A 13,297-nucleotide genomic window follows, 5' to 3' on the forward strand; every position below is an offset into this window, starting at 1 on the left:
TCAAAGATAGCCAAGCCCTTAAACAATCTCCTTGTATCTGATACACAATTTATCTTTGATGAAACATGCATGTTAGCCTTTGAAAATTTGAAAATGAGGTTGTCCTCTGCTCCTATCATTTCCCCACCTGATTGGAATTTACCATTTGAATTGATATGTGATGCATCTGATTTTGTAGTTGGGGCAGTGTTAGGACAGAGGAAAGACAACTTCTAACATTCCCAAACCTCATGATTTTCATAACCTATTACTTCTATTTCGTCTAAGATAATCCATTAGTGTTTTCATATACATGAATCATTAGTATTAAGTTGGCCAAACCTAATACCAAGAGAGATGCAACGGTCGACTAACAGCATTAATCAATAGACAATCATGCATTTGGAACTCAAATTCTTGTTACTAAGACAAGTCCTACTGCCTGAAAGACACTCAAAATATGCAGTGAAGCATAGTCAATCCATTCCCAAGGCTCTAACATGGACGAATTGCTCTGATACCATGATTTAACACCCTAACATTTAGCACCTCATGATCATACCAAAAGCTCAGGCGTTACTTACCTCTAAACCTTTTATTTTATACTATCTTTATTTAATATTGAGCCTTTGCAAATACGAACTGAAACTTTAATTAAGAAAACGAAAGGAGACTTTATTTTAAATCACTTAATCACAAAAGTATTTATATATTCACATATCTTTATATACATAGACTTATTCAAGGAATCTCTTACAAGTCCTACCTCTCTAAATGCCAAAACAATGAATGACGAGAGGAAAATAAATTCTAACAACTCAACTCGTGAAAATAATCTTTATGCTCCTGTAGTTCCGCACTAAACCTTCGCACCTGTAACTGAAAGGGGTAGAAATAGGGCGTAAAAACTGGGGATTTCTTAGTAGGAACGGGGTGCATAGTTATATTCATTTTATATATACTTGGTCAGCAACAACAATCAACAAAGTACAAGCCAATTCAACAATTATAGAATACGAAATTCAAACAATCATTTAGCACACCCACAAACATAGAAAACACACTCGCAAACAAATATGCGTAAACAAGTATGATGCATGTCTATCCCTAGTACAGGTAATGAGCTCATCTGTCGGTTTCCACCCGTTTCCGACGTAACTCAGCAATCTTTGTCTGAGTTTGGTTTTCAGTGTCATAACCTCTGTAAGCAACCTCTGTCTTACAGGTGCGACTCTCTTGAGCCGATGTTTGCAAACATAACCTCTGTAAGCAACCTCGGTTTTACAGGTGAGGTTCTCTCTAGCCAATCTATGTATTATAACCTCTGTAAGCAACCTCTGTCTTACAGGTGCGACCATCCCCTCGATTGGCCGATGTATCTTTGGAAAGCAAATCTCGGTGGACTCACCAGCATATCTATGCTCATTTTCAGTAAGTAAGCAATCAACTCAGCTCGTTCTCAGTGCCAAACAATAACTTTGCTTATCTCATTTTCTTTCCATTCTTTCTTTCTTTTCTTTTATTCTTGCTCATTGCTCTCCTATGGCAGAGGTTCTTTAGATTCTTTTAATCCTTTCTTTTCTTTTTCTTTTCTTTCTTATCATTCCATACTATAAATTATCTTCTCACTATTCTCTCATTTCTCCACTAAGTATCCAAAACCAAAATATTTTCTTGTGATCTTTCAAAATATATACCTGATTTTAAACATGTTTTTGAGTTTTACGGTTACCGATATTTCACAGCTTTTAATTTAATCTTGCCGCCATCAAATCTCATCAAATTTATCTCAAAATACTACATCACAACAGCCTCAAAATCATCATAACACTCCAATTTGCTGTTCATACATAACAAAATCAAAATCTCAAGCAAACAACAATAATCCAACAAATGTTTAACATAAACTTAATCAATGTATAGGGGAGGAGCTACGTCACCGTCAACTTCTACTGAACAAAAGTGATGCCAACATGTAGGGGAGGAAGGTACGAACGCTTTTATCAGATTAGATTTTTCATTCGAGTCACAGATCGAAAGAAATCGAAGCCGAATTTTCGGAGGTGCCATGGAATTCTTGCTTTCTCTCTCACGGTTCTCTCTCTTTCTTCCCTCATGAATCATGCTAAACGAGGAAAATGAAAGAAATGATGGTGATGTGGTGTTATAAAGAGGGCACGTGTCAATTGATTAAGCTGCTGAGTCTCATTTATATTTACATTTTTCAAAAATGCGGGTCATTACGCTCATCATGTTTCTGCTCTGTCTTATGTTATTCCCTCCTTTCGTTCATCTGTGTTTTCTGTAAGACCCATAATAAAATAATTTATGAAAATAAAGTCTTTAATGAATAAATAAATTTAAAATCAGTTCATGAGAAGATTTTTTAAAAAGTTCTGAGTGTTAAATTTTCTTATTCTTTTATTCTTCTTCCATTAATTTTCTTATCAATTCCTTTTTACTATAATTGAAAGAGTTTTAGATAATCTTTTACACTGACTTTGGATAATCTATTAAATGATTTTGGATATCAATTCTTATCTTTTCTTAGTGAATTTACGTGTGAAATTGTTGAATTATATCAAGATTTAGATTTTTTAAGCCACCATGAATGCTACTTTGAGTTGTTTTGCAATTTGATTTATTACAGGTTACATTCGGGCAAGTTTCACAGAGTTCGTGTAGAAGAAAAGGAAGAAAGTGGATGCTGTCAACCCTAACCTCCTCACACTCCAACGAGTATAACTTGAGTTACAAAGGTTCAATTGATGTAGTTTGAGCAGCATTAGAAAGTCAACTTTCAGAACTTTCCAACAATATATAATAGTTTATACTTTTTCTCTGACAACATGGCGCCAAATGCCACCAACCTGAAGTTTGGCGCCAAATGCCACCAACCTGAAGTTTGGCGCCAGAACACAATTACTTCACACTCGCCGTTGTTATGCTGGCACCAAATGCCAGAATTTGAAGTTTGGTGCCAGGAGCTTGGGAATGCGTGCTTCTTGCTGCATACATGGCGCCAAATGCCACCAATCTCAAGTTTAGCTCCAGTATGCTGAAGAGAAAGACTTTCACGTGAATCTGTACCAAATCTTTAGGATTCAATTTGATTTTCAATTTAGTTTTGAGTTAAGAAATGATATCTTTAGGTTTTAGAAATTATATTTTATATTTATTAGAATTTGATATAAAAGGAGAAGATATTCTGACCTAGCTTTCTTATTTTTTTCATCCGCACTTTACACTTTTTCTCTGCTAGGGTTTTCATTACCATGAGTAGCTAAACTACCATTGTTAATGTAACAACCCTGATTTTTGAGTACGCGAGATCTTTTCTAAAGGCACGGATTTCTTTGGAAGATCAGTAAAGGGAACGCATCTTATATATCAACAAGTATCTCGATCCTCATTGTCATTATGTCATCTTTAAGCTAGAACCTCTTTTGAGGCAAGCTCGATAACACAATCGTGAAGAACCTAGTTTTTGAGCCGTATTGGTTAGGAGTTTTGATTCTAGTTTTCAAGACAAACCGGACTTGATTCATGAGAGAAGAGATATAATATTATAATGTTATCATTTTATTAGTATTAGAAGATGCTTGAATGATATTATAAGGTTACCTGGTCAGTTTTAGTTAAAAATAGAAAATCGGTTTAACCGGGTTCACAGTTTACTGGTGCAGCTTAGCACCAGCACTCTTTGATGACTATAGCAATGTTAATGCCCCATCATACATGTTCTATTCTCATATTAAATGTGTTACTAGTGTCCTTTATGCTAGTAGCTCAGAAAAGAAATTTTAGAGATGTTTTTACAAGTGTTCCGATACACCTAGTTTTAGTAGTTATACACTTGAGATATTTTAATATTATTTTAACCCACCTCCAAGCCAACCAATCACAACTCACCCTACACCCCCAAGACACTCCAAGGCTGTATCATTTCTTCATTTTGGACGAAAATAACAAGAGAGAAAAGAGAGAAACTTTCATGAATACTTAATCTTCAAAGCTTGATTTCTTCTAAACTAAAACTCAAATCAAAACTCCGATTTTACCAAAATGATCCTCTCTTCTTCCTCTACATTACCATGTAATTATCAAGGATAGAAATAAGGTGAGATGGCTGTTCCTTTCCATCTTCAATTCGGTTTTCAAGGAAACATGCTTAAACATGTATTTTCTTCATGTTCTACCTTAGGAATCATGTTTAACTTGACTTGAGGGCCAAGAAACATTAATTTCCAGAAAGTCTAAGGTGAGATATCTCTTCCTAACGTGCTGAGGGAGATTTGGTCAGTTGAGGGTTTTTGGATTTAAAGTTGTTCTTGATGTGATTTAGGAGGAAAAAGTGCTTAAGGACCACCTGAAAGTCTAACTGAATTAGGAGCAGGAAAACCAGGTAGGGTGTGACGAATTTAATCTTGATTGATTGTGTTTGAGATGTGTGATTATGATATGGTTTGGTTATGCTTGAAATTGATTGATTATATGAGTTATTCTTGGTGAATGTTTGCTGAAATTTTGATGAAATTTGATGATATTTAAGCTATGAATGTTGTTCTTGAGGGCTGCTGGAAAAACGAACCCTAGAGCTTAAATTGGGGTTCAATTTGTGTTAAAATCATGTGGAAAAGATGGGGTTTTAGTGGCTGCTAATTTATTATGAGTTATGGTAAAAATTGGTTGCTGAAAAGACTGAAAAACGGGTAAAATCAGAGAAAGAATTTGAAGAATTTATGAAGAACATGAAGAACACTTTGAGTGTGATGAAGAACAATGAAGAAGAAGCTTTAGATCCTTAAAAGGGTAAGGAAGTAAATATTTTGGTGTTTGGGGGGTTATTTGGTAATTTCTGAAAGTTAGGGTGGTTAAAGTAGAAATATTAAAAGTTACGGGTGGTAAAAAGTAAATTTTAAAGGTTAAAAGTTAAAGTGGGGTAATTTTCGAAAATATATTAATAAAATAATAAATAATAATAAAATATTAAATAATAATATTTAATTAAAAATAATATTTTAATAAAAATAATAAAATAATACGGAAAAGGCAGTTTTCTGTAAAAGCTTTAGAAAGACAACTTTAAGCGTAGAATCTCATAATTACCTTCATAAAATACTTAGGGACTGGTAATAACATGATAGTGAGGCAAAGATAAAGGAAAGATAAGAAGTTAAAGAAAAGATAAAAACCAAAGAAAAAGTCGGTAAAATTTTAATGACAGAAAAACAGACAAAAATTAGTGAACGAACTAGGGCAACATAGTTAGTCCTTGAGTTGCGGTTAGGGTTAAGTATAATATGAAAAGTTAAACTGTTTCAGTATAGACTTAATGAACCTATACTCGAGATAGGCTAACTATTCATATCGAAATTTACATAAGCTTTAAATATTTACGTTAAATAGAGAAATCAGAGCAGAGTAGAGAAACACAGAGAACAGAATAATCAGAGTAGAGGAAAGAGATAAAGAGAAGAAGAGTAACATAGATATAAAGGAAAGAGTAATTAGAAAAAAGTAAAGAGATACAGAGAATAGAATAACCAGAGCAGAGTAAAGAGATACAGAAAAAAAGAATAATCAGAGCAGAGTAAAAAGACAAAGAGAAAAGAGTAATATGATAAAGAGAATAGAGAATAAGCAGAGGGCCTATTGAAAGGTCATTTGTTGCATTAAGGCAACTCCAAAGATATTTGTATGTTCATCTGTTGCATTGAGGCAGTCAGATAGATAGTGGTACGACCATTGAGAACGCTTTCTTGGGATACCTTGCTATAATGCTTTACTGTAAGACAGAGGTTGCTTACAGAGGTATCGAGATTAGTGTGCTCCTGTAAGACAGAGGTTGCTTGCAGTGAGTGTGTTGTTGCTCCTGTAAGACAGAAGTTGCTTACAGTGAGTGTGTTGTGCTCCTGTAAGACAGAAGTTGCTTACAGTGAGTGTGTTGGGCATATATCGGCTAATGAGTGCTGCCCTGCAAGACAAAGGTTTCTTGTAGTGGTTACCTTGCAAGACAAAGGTTGCTTGCAGTGGATATTTCCAACAAGAAAGCCTTATCCAGACAGAGGTTGCTGGGTAACGTCGGGAGCGGGTATGTAACCGAAAAATGAGCTCATTGCCTGCATTAAGGCTAGACATGCATCATATTTGGTTGTGCATTTCCTCTGTTATGATTGTTGTTTGAATGTATGCCTTCTTTGTTTTCATTCTATTCTTTGTGTCTCTGTTTTGTTTTCTTATATTCTTTTGTTTGTGTTTTGATTTTTGCTTTCTCTATTTTTTCTATTTATCTATTTTTTTCTATTTACTGCTTCTCTGTATTCTGCTATTCGTATGCAAAACAACATATAATTAATGAATGTAACTAATAACCCCGGCCCTACTAAGAACTCCCCAATTCTTACCCCTTCTCTCTCCCTTCCCCCTTCAGATGGAAGCGTGAGTACCCTTCCGTAATTCACTGACGACCGTTCGCAAAGAGGATTCTGCTCTAGGTAGTCTTCTGAGTCTAGGGTGAATCTCGTTCTCTATTTATATGTATATACTGTGAGACCAGCCAACGTCTGCACCCCATTTGTACGTGAACCTTAACCTAAGTCCTGTGTACGAAACTCTTGCTGTGTGGCTACTTGATGAGGTACCAGAAAGACGTCATATGGCAATGACTGATCGTGCAGAGGAGTAGTAGATGATGTTCTACCTTTTGATGACGTTCCACCTGACTTGAGTTTTGAAGACTTAGAACGTACTTTCCCTCGCTTTAGTAGTCTAGAGAGACTTGGTGAGTATAGAGTCTAGGCTAGCCTGGGCGCCAGCTTAGGGACATCTTGAATAGGTCAGGGCCTGGGATGTTGTATGTATATATGTATATAGTTATTATCTAGCTATATCTAGGGGTGTTCTAACTAAAATTTCATACTCTAATAAAGGCTGCATCACCAAATATTGTCAACTGCTTGTGATGTATTTATGTGTGGTTGTTTATAACTGTTTTATCTACTATCAGTTGTGAATTGATTATGAATGATTCCTTTATTAATCCAAACATTTTAAAAAAAATATATATACCTCACAAATTAACTACGCTTTTAACAACGAATCAGGCTCATATGGTAAATAATAGATAATAATTAGGAAGATAAATTGGTAGCGCTCAGTTTCCGGTATGATCAAGACATGTTGAAAATTGGGTCGTTACAATTTGGTATCAGAGCAGTTCGTTCCCGGTAGAGCCTGGGGAGTGGACTGAATATGCTTCATTGCAAACTCTGCTTGTGTGTCTCATGCTGTTAGGGTATCTTCAAGATACATTTGGCATGAATTTCTATGAGCACTCATTTTGGGAATGTTCATGCCTTACTTGAGATATTAAGACTGATCACCTTAATGTTGATTGTTTAGTGTGGATAAGACTTCAATGACTGTGAATAAGCATGGTTTAAGTGAGCTCTGAACGACGAATCCACGTGAGCCACAGCTATCTTCATAGATTTTATGATCTCCATGGCTATGGCTATGTGATATTTAGATGCTGTAAGGAACGAACTGATATCTACATCAGGATGGCTTGAAGGAAATAGACTGCTTGAAGATGGATTCTGCATGTGGTTGAAATTTTGAGGACAAAATTTTCTTTTAGGAGGGTATAATGTAACAACCCTGATTTTCGAGTACGTGAGATCTTTTCTAAAGGCACGGATTTCTTCGGAAGATCAGTAAAGGGAACACATCTTCTATATCAACAAGTATCACGATCCTCATTGTCATTATGTCATCTTTAAGCTAGAACCTCTTTTGAGGCAAACTCGATAATGCAATTATGAAGAACCTAATTTTTTAGCCGTATTGGTTAGGAGTTTTGATTCTAGTTTTCGTAAATAGTCTCTGTTTGACAAACCGGACTCGATTCATGAGAGAAAAGATATAATATTATAATGTTATCATTTTATTAGTATTATAAGATGCTTGAATTATATTATAAGGTTACCTGGTCAGTTTTAGTTAAAAATAAAAATCAGTTTAATCGGATTCACAGTTTTTTGGTGCAGCTTAGCACCAGCACTCTTTGATGACTTTAGCAATGCTAATGCCTCATCATACATGTTATATTTTCATATTAAATGTGTTACTAGTGTCCTTTATGCTAGTAGCTCAGAAAAGAAATTTTAGAGATATTTTTACAAGTGTTCCGATATACCTAGTTTTAGTAGTTATACACTTGAGATATTTTAATATTATTTTAACCCACCTCCAAGCGAACCAATCACAACTCACCCTACACTCCCAAGACACTCCAAGTCATTTCTTCATTTTGGACGAAAATAACAAGAGAGAAAAGAGAGAAACTTTCATGAACACTTAATCTTCAAAGCTTGATTTCTTCTAAACTAAAACTCAAATCAAAACTCCGATTTAACCAAAATGATCCTCTCTTCTTCCTCTACATAACCATGTAACTTATCAAGGATGGAAATAAGGTGAGATAGCTGTTCCTTTCCATCTTCAATTCGGTTTTCAAGGAAACATGCTTAAACATGTGTTTTCTTGATGTTCTTCCTTAGGAATCATGTTTAACTTGACTTGAGGGCCAAGAAACGTTAATTTCCAGCAAGTCTAAGGTGAGATATCTCTTCCTAACATGCTGAGGGAGATTTGGTCAGTTGAGGGTTTTTGGTTTTAAAGTTGTTCTTGATGTGATTTAGGAGGAAAAGGTGCTTAAGGACCACCTGAAAGTCTAACTGAATTAGGAGCAGCAAAACCAGGTAGGGTGTGACGAATTTAATCTTGATTGATTGTGTTTGAGATGTGTAATTATGATATGGTTTGGTTATGCTTGAAATTGATTGATTATATGAGTTATTCTTGGTGAAAGTTTGCTGAAATTTTGATGAAATTTGATGATATTTAAGCTATGAATGTTGTTCTTGAGTACTGCTGGAAAAATGAACCCTAGAGCTTAAATTGGGGTTCAATTTGTGTTAAAATCATATGGAAAAGATGGGGTTTTAGTGGCTGCTAATTTATTATGAATTATGGTAAAAATCGGTTGTTGAAAAGACTGAAAAATGGGTAAAATCAGAGAAAGAATCTGAAGAATTTATGAAGAACACTTTGAGTGTGATGAAGAACAATGAAGAACAGGCTTTAGATCCTTAAAAGGGTAAGGAATTAAATATTTTGGTGTTTGGGGGATTATTTGATAATTTCTGAAAGTTAGGGTGGTTAAAGTAGAAATATTAAAAGTTACGGGTGGTAAAAAGTGAATTTTAAAGGTTAAAAGTTAAAGTGGGGTAATTTTCAAAAATATATTAATAAAATAATAAATAATAATAAAATATTAAATAATAATATTTAATTAAAAATAATATTTTAATAAAAATAATAAAATAATGCGAAAAAGTCAGTTTTCTGTAAAAGCTTTAGAAAGACAACTTTAAGCGCAGAATCTCATAATTGCCTTCATAAAATACTTAGGGAGTGGTAATAACCTGATAGTGAGGCAAAGATAAAGGAAAGATAAGAAGTTAAAGAAAAGATAAAAACCAAAGAAAAAGTCGGTAAAATTTTAATGACAGAAAAACAGACAGAAATTAGTGAACGAACTAGGGCAACATAGTTAGTCCTTGAGTTGCGGTTAGGGTTAAGTATAATATGAAAAGTTAAACTGTTTCAGTATAGACTTAATGAACCTATACTCAAGACAGGCTAACTATTCATACCAAAATTTACATAAGCTTTAAATATATACGTTAAATAGAGAAATCACTGCAGAGTAGAGAAACACATAGAACATAGTAATCAGAGTAGAGGAAAGAGATAAAAAGAAGAAGAGTAACATAGATATAAAGGAAAGAGTAATCAGAGAAAAGTAAAGAGATACAGAGAACAGAATAACCAGAGCAGAGTAAAGAGATACAGAAAAAAAAGAATAATCAGAGCAGAGTAAAAAGACAAAGAGAAAAGAGTAATATGATAAAGAGAATAGAGAATAAGCAGAGGGCCTATTGAAAGGTCATTTGTTGCATTAAGGCAACTCTAAAGATATTTGTATGTTCATCTGTTGCATTGAGGCAGTCAGATAGATGGTGGTACGACTACTGAGAATGCTTTCCTGGGATACCTTGCTATAATGCTTTGCTGTAAGACAGAGGTTGCTTATAGAGGTATCAAGATTAGTGTGCTCCTGCAAGACAAAGGTTGCTTGTAGTGGTTACCCTGCAAGACAAAGGTTGCTTGCAGTGGATATTTCCAACAGGAAAGCCTTATCCAGACAGAGGTTGCTGGGTAACGTCGGGAGCGGGTATGTAACCAACAAATGAGCTCATTACCTGCATTAAGGCTAGACATGCATCATATTTGGTTGTGCATTTCCTCTGTTATGATTTTTGTTTGAATGTATGCCTTCTTTGTTTTCATTCTATTCTCTGTGTCTCTGTTTTGTTTTCTTGTATTCTTTTGTTTATGTTTTGCTTTTTGTTTTCTCTATTTTCTCTATTTATCTATTTTTTCTATTTACTGCTTCTCTGTATTTTGCTATTCGTCTGCAAAACAACATATAATTAATGAATGTAACTAATAACCCCGGCCCTACTAAGAACTCCCCAGTTCTTACCCCTTCTCTCTCCCTTTCCCCTTCATATGGAAGCGTGAGTATCCTTCCGTAATTCACTGATGACCGTTCGCAAAGAAGATTCTGCTCTGGGTAGTCTTCTGAGTCTAGGGTGAATCTCGTTCTCTGTTTATATGTATATACTGTGAGTCCAGCCAACGTCTGCACCCGTTTGTACGTGAACCTTAACCTAAGTCCTGTGTACGAGACTCTTGCTATGTGGCTACTTGATGAGGTACCAGAAAGACGTCATATGGCAATGACTGATCGTGCAGAGGAGTAGTAGATGATGTTCTACCTTTTGATGACATTCCACCTGACTTGAGTTTTGAAGACTTAGAACGTACTTTCCCTCGCTTTAGTAGTCTAGAGAGACTTGGTGAGTATAGAGTCTAGGCTAGCCTGGGCGCCAGCTTAGGGACATCTTGAATAGGTCAGGGCCTGGGATGTTGTATGTATATATGTATATAGTTATTATCTAGCTATATCTAGGAGTGTTCTAACTAAAATTTCATACTCTAATAAAGGCTGGATCACCGAATATTGTCAGCTACTTGTGATGTATTTATGTGTGGTTGTTTATAACTGTTTTATCTACTATCAGTTGTGAATTGATTATGAATGATTCCGTCTATTAATACAAATGTTTAAAAAAAAATATACCTCACAAATTAACTACGCTTTTAACAACGAATCAGGTTCATATGGTAAATAATAGATAATAATTAGGAAGATAAATTGGTAGCGCTCGGTTTCCGGTATGATCTAGACATGTTGAAAATTGGGTCGTTACAGTTAAGGTTAGGAGCTCTGTTTATTTGGATGGATTAATAACTATTGGTTTCTACTTCTCATTAATGCATTGATTTACATTCAAGAATCAATTTCGTTCTTCATACTATGGATTAGAGTATATTGAAAAATAACTCTTTTCTAACTTGAATTCTTGTTGATTCTTAGAAAAGTTATCTCACCTAACAGCTTGAAACTGAATTCTCATGACTCTCTAATTATCTGAACTTAATGTGATACGTGACATATAATCATATCATCTTTGGATCTTTAGGGTTTTCTGTGGCTTAAACTAGGATTTGAACCTAAACCCTCTAATTAGATTAAGTGACCAAGGAATTGGTGGTTAATTGAGTTAGAGTAGGATTAAATTACCAAGGAATTAAAATCTAATCACTTAAAGTTTGCTATGAATTGATTCTTTTCATAATCAAAGTAGTTAATAAGAATTGTTAATCCTAAAATCTGAACATCTCCAAAGCCTTAACTATTTTCTCATAAAATTCTCACAACCAATTTACTGTTTGCTTTCTTAAACCTTCTGAATTACTATTTCATTTGAACACAAAAACACTCTTTTGTACTTGTCTAACTAAGTAAATCACTCAACTATGGTTGCTTGGTCAATCAATCCTCGTGGGATCGATCCTCACTCACCTGAGGTATTACTTGGTACGGCCTGGTACACTTGCTGGTTAGTTTATGGTTTTAGAAATCCACACCAAATTTTGGCGCCGTTGCCGGGGATTGACTGTGATTGACAACTAACTGTTGTTTGATTTCCTAGATTAGACATTCTTTGCTTTAATTTTCTTTAATTTCCCCTTTATTTTTTCAAAATTTTCTTAATGTTTTTTTTGTTTTATTCATTTTATTTTCCTATTTTTCTTCCTTAATATTTTTGAAAATTTTGCTCCCTTTTTTCTTTTAGTTTTCGAAAAATTTTAGTTTAAACTTCTCTTTAATTTTCGAAAACTTTAGTTCAACTCTCATGAAAATTCACATCTCAAGTTCATATTATTTTCTGTTGCTTGAGGATAAGCAACAATTCACTCTTTTATTAGGTTTTAGATATTTCTATATCCGAAAGTAATGTGCTCTTCTTTCCCATATTTGAAAGAGTTTCGGATAATTTTTTACAATGATTTTGGATGCTTCATTTTGTTATACGTTTTAGATTTTTTTGTAGTTATTTTTTCACTGAAAATGAAATTAGAGTATTTTTTATTTGTGGTGGTGTTGTTTTTAATGGATTATTTTTTTTTTACTAATTGGCTGTAGTTGGTGATGAGGTAAAATTTATATGCTTGTATATTGGCAGGTGCACCAAATCGCTAAAAGTAATACCAGGTGAGTGGATATCGTTCTCACGAGGATTAACAGATTGAAGCAACTAACGTCTAATTGAATTTCTAATTAGATCAATTAAAGCTTGGTAAGAGGAATTTAGATCGTAAAGTAGAAGTAAGAACAGTAAAGAAAATTGTTGATTGTGAATGAGTGAAATCTTATAGATTTAGGAAGTAATTAAAGAATGAGAATGTTAAAGGCTTCAGAGATGTTAAATTCATAGAAAAAGTAATACTTGTGTTTTTCTACTTTAACTCATGCCAAAATCTTTTCACAACAAATTATTTATAATTAAATTCTAATTTTTGAAAATCTAATTTCTCTTAACTTAATTAATTGTCAATCCCTTGGTTAACTAATCAAGAGAAGAGGTGAAGAACGGTTACGATTTAAATTCACACAACTTTCAAAATACTATTCCTAGTCAAGTTAAAAATCATGAAAAAAAGTTTCAAGCTAATTTTGATATTAAATTTTCCAAAATAATAATAGAATCCAAACACGAGTTAGAATATTTTTCAATACTTTAAATCAAAATACTAACTCAAAGAAAAAAGTAGTGAT

Source organism: Arachis ipaensis, chromosome B06 (assembly GCF_000816755.2).
Source record: "Arachis ipaensis cultivar K30076 chromosome B06, Araip1.1, whole genome shotgun sequence".
Taxonomy (NCBI): domain Eukaryota; kingdom Viridiplantae; phylum Streptophyta; class Magnoliopsida; order Fabales; family Fabaceae; genus Arachis; species Arachis ipaensis.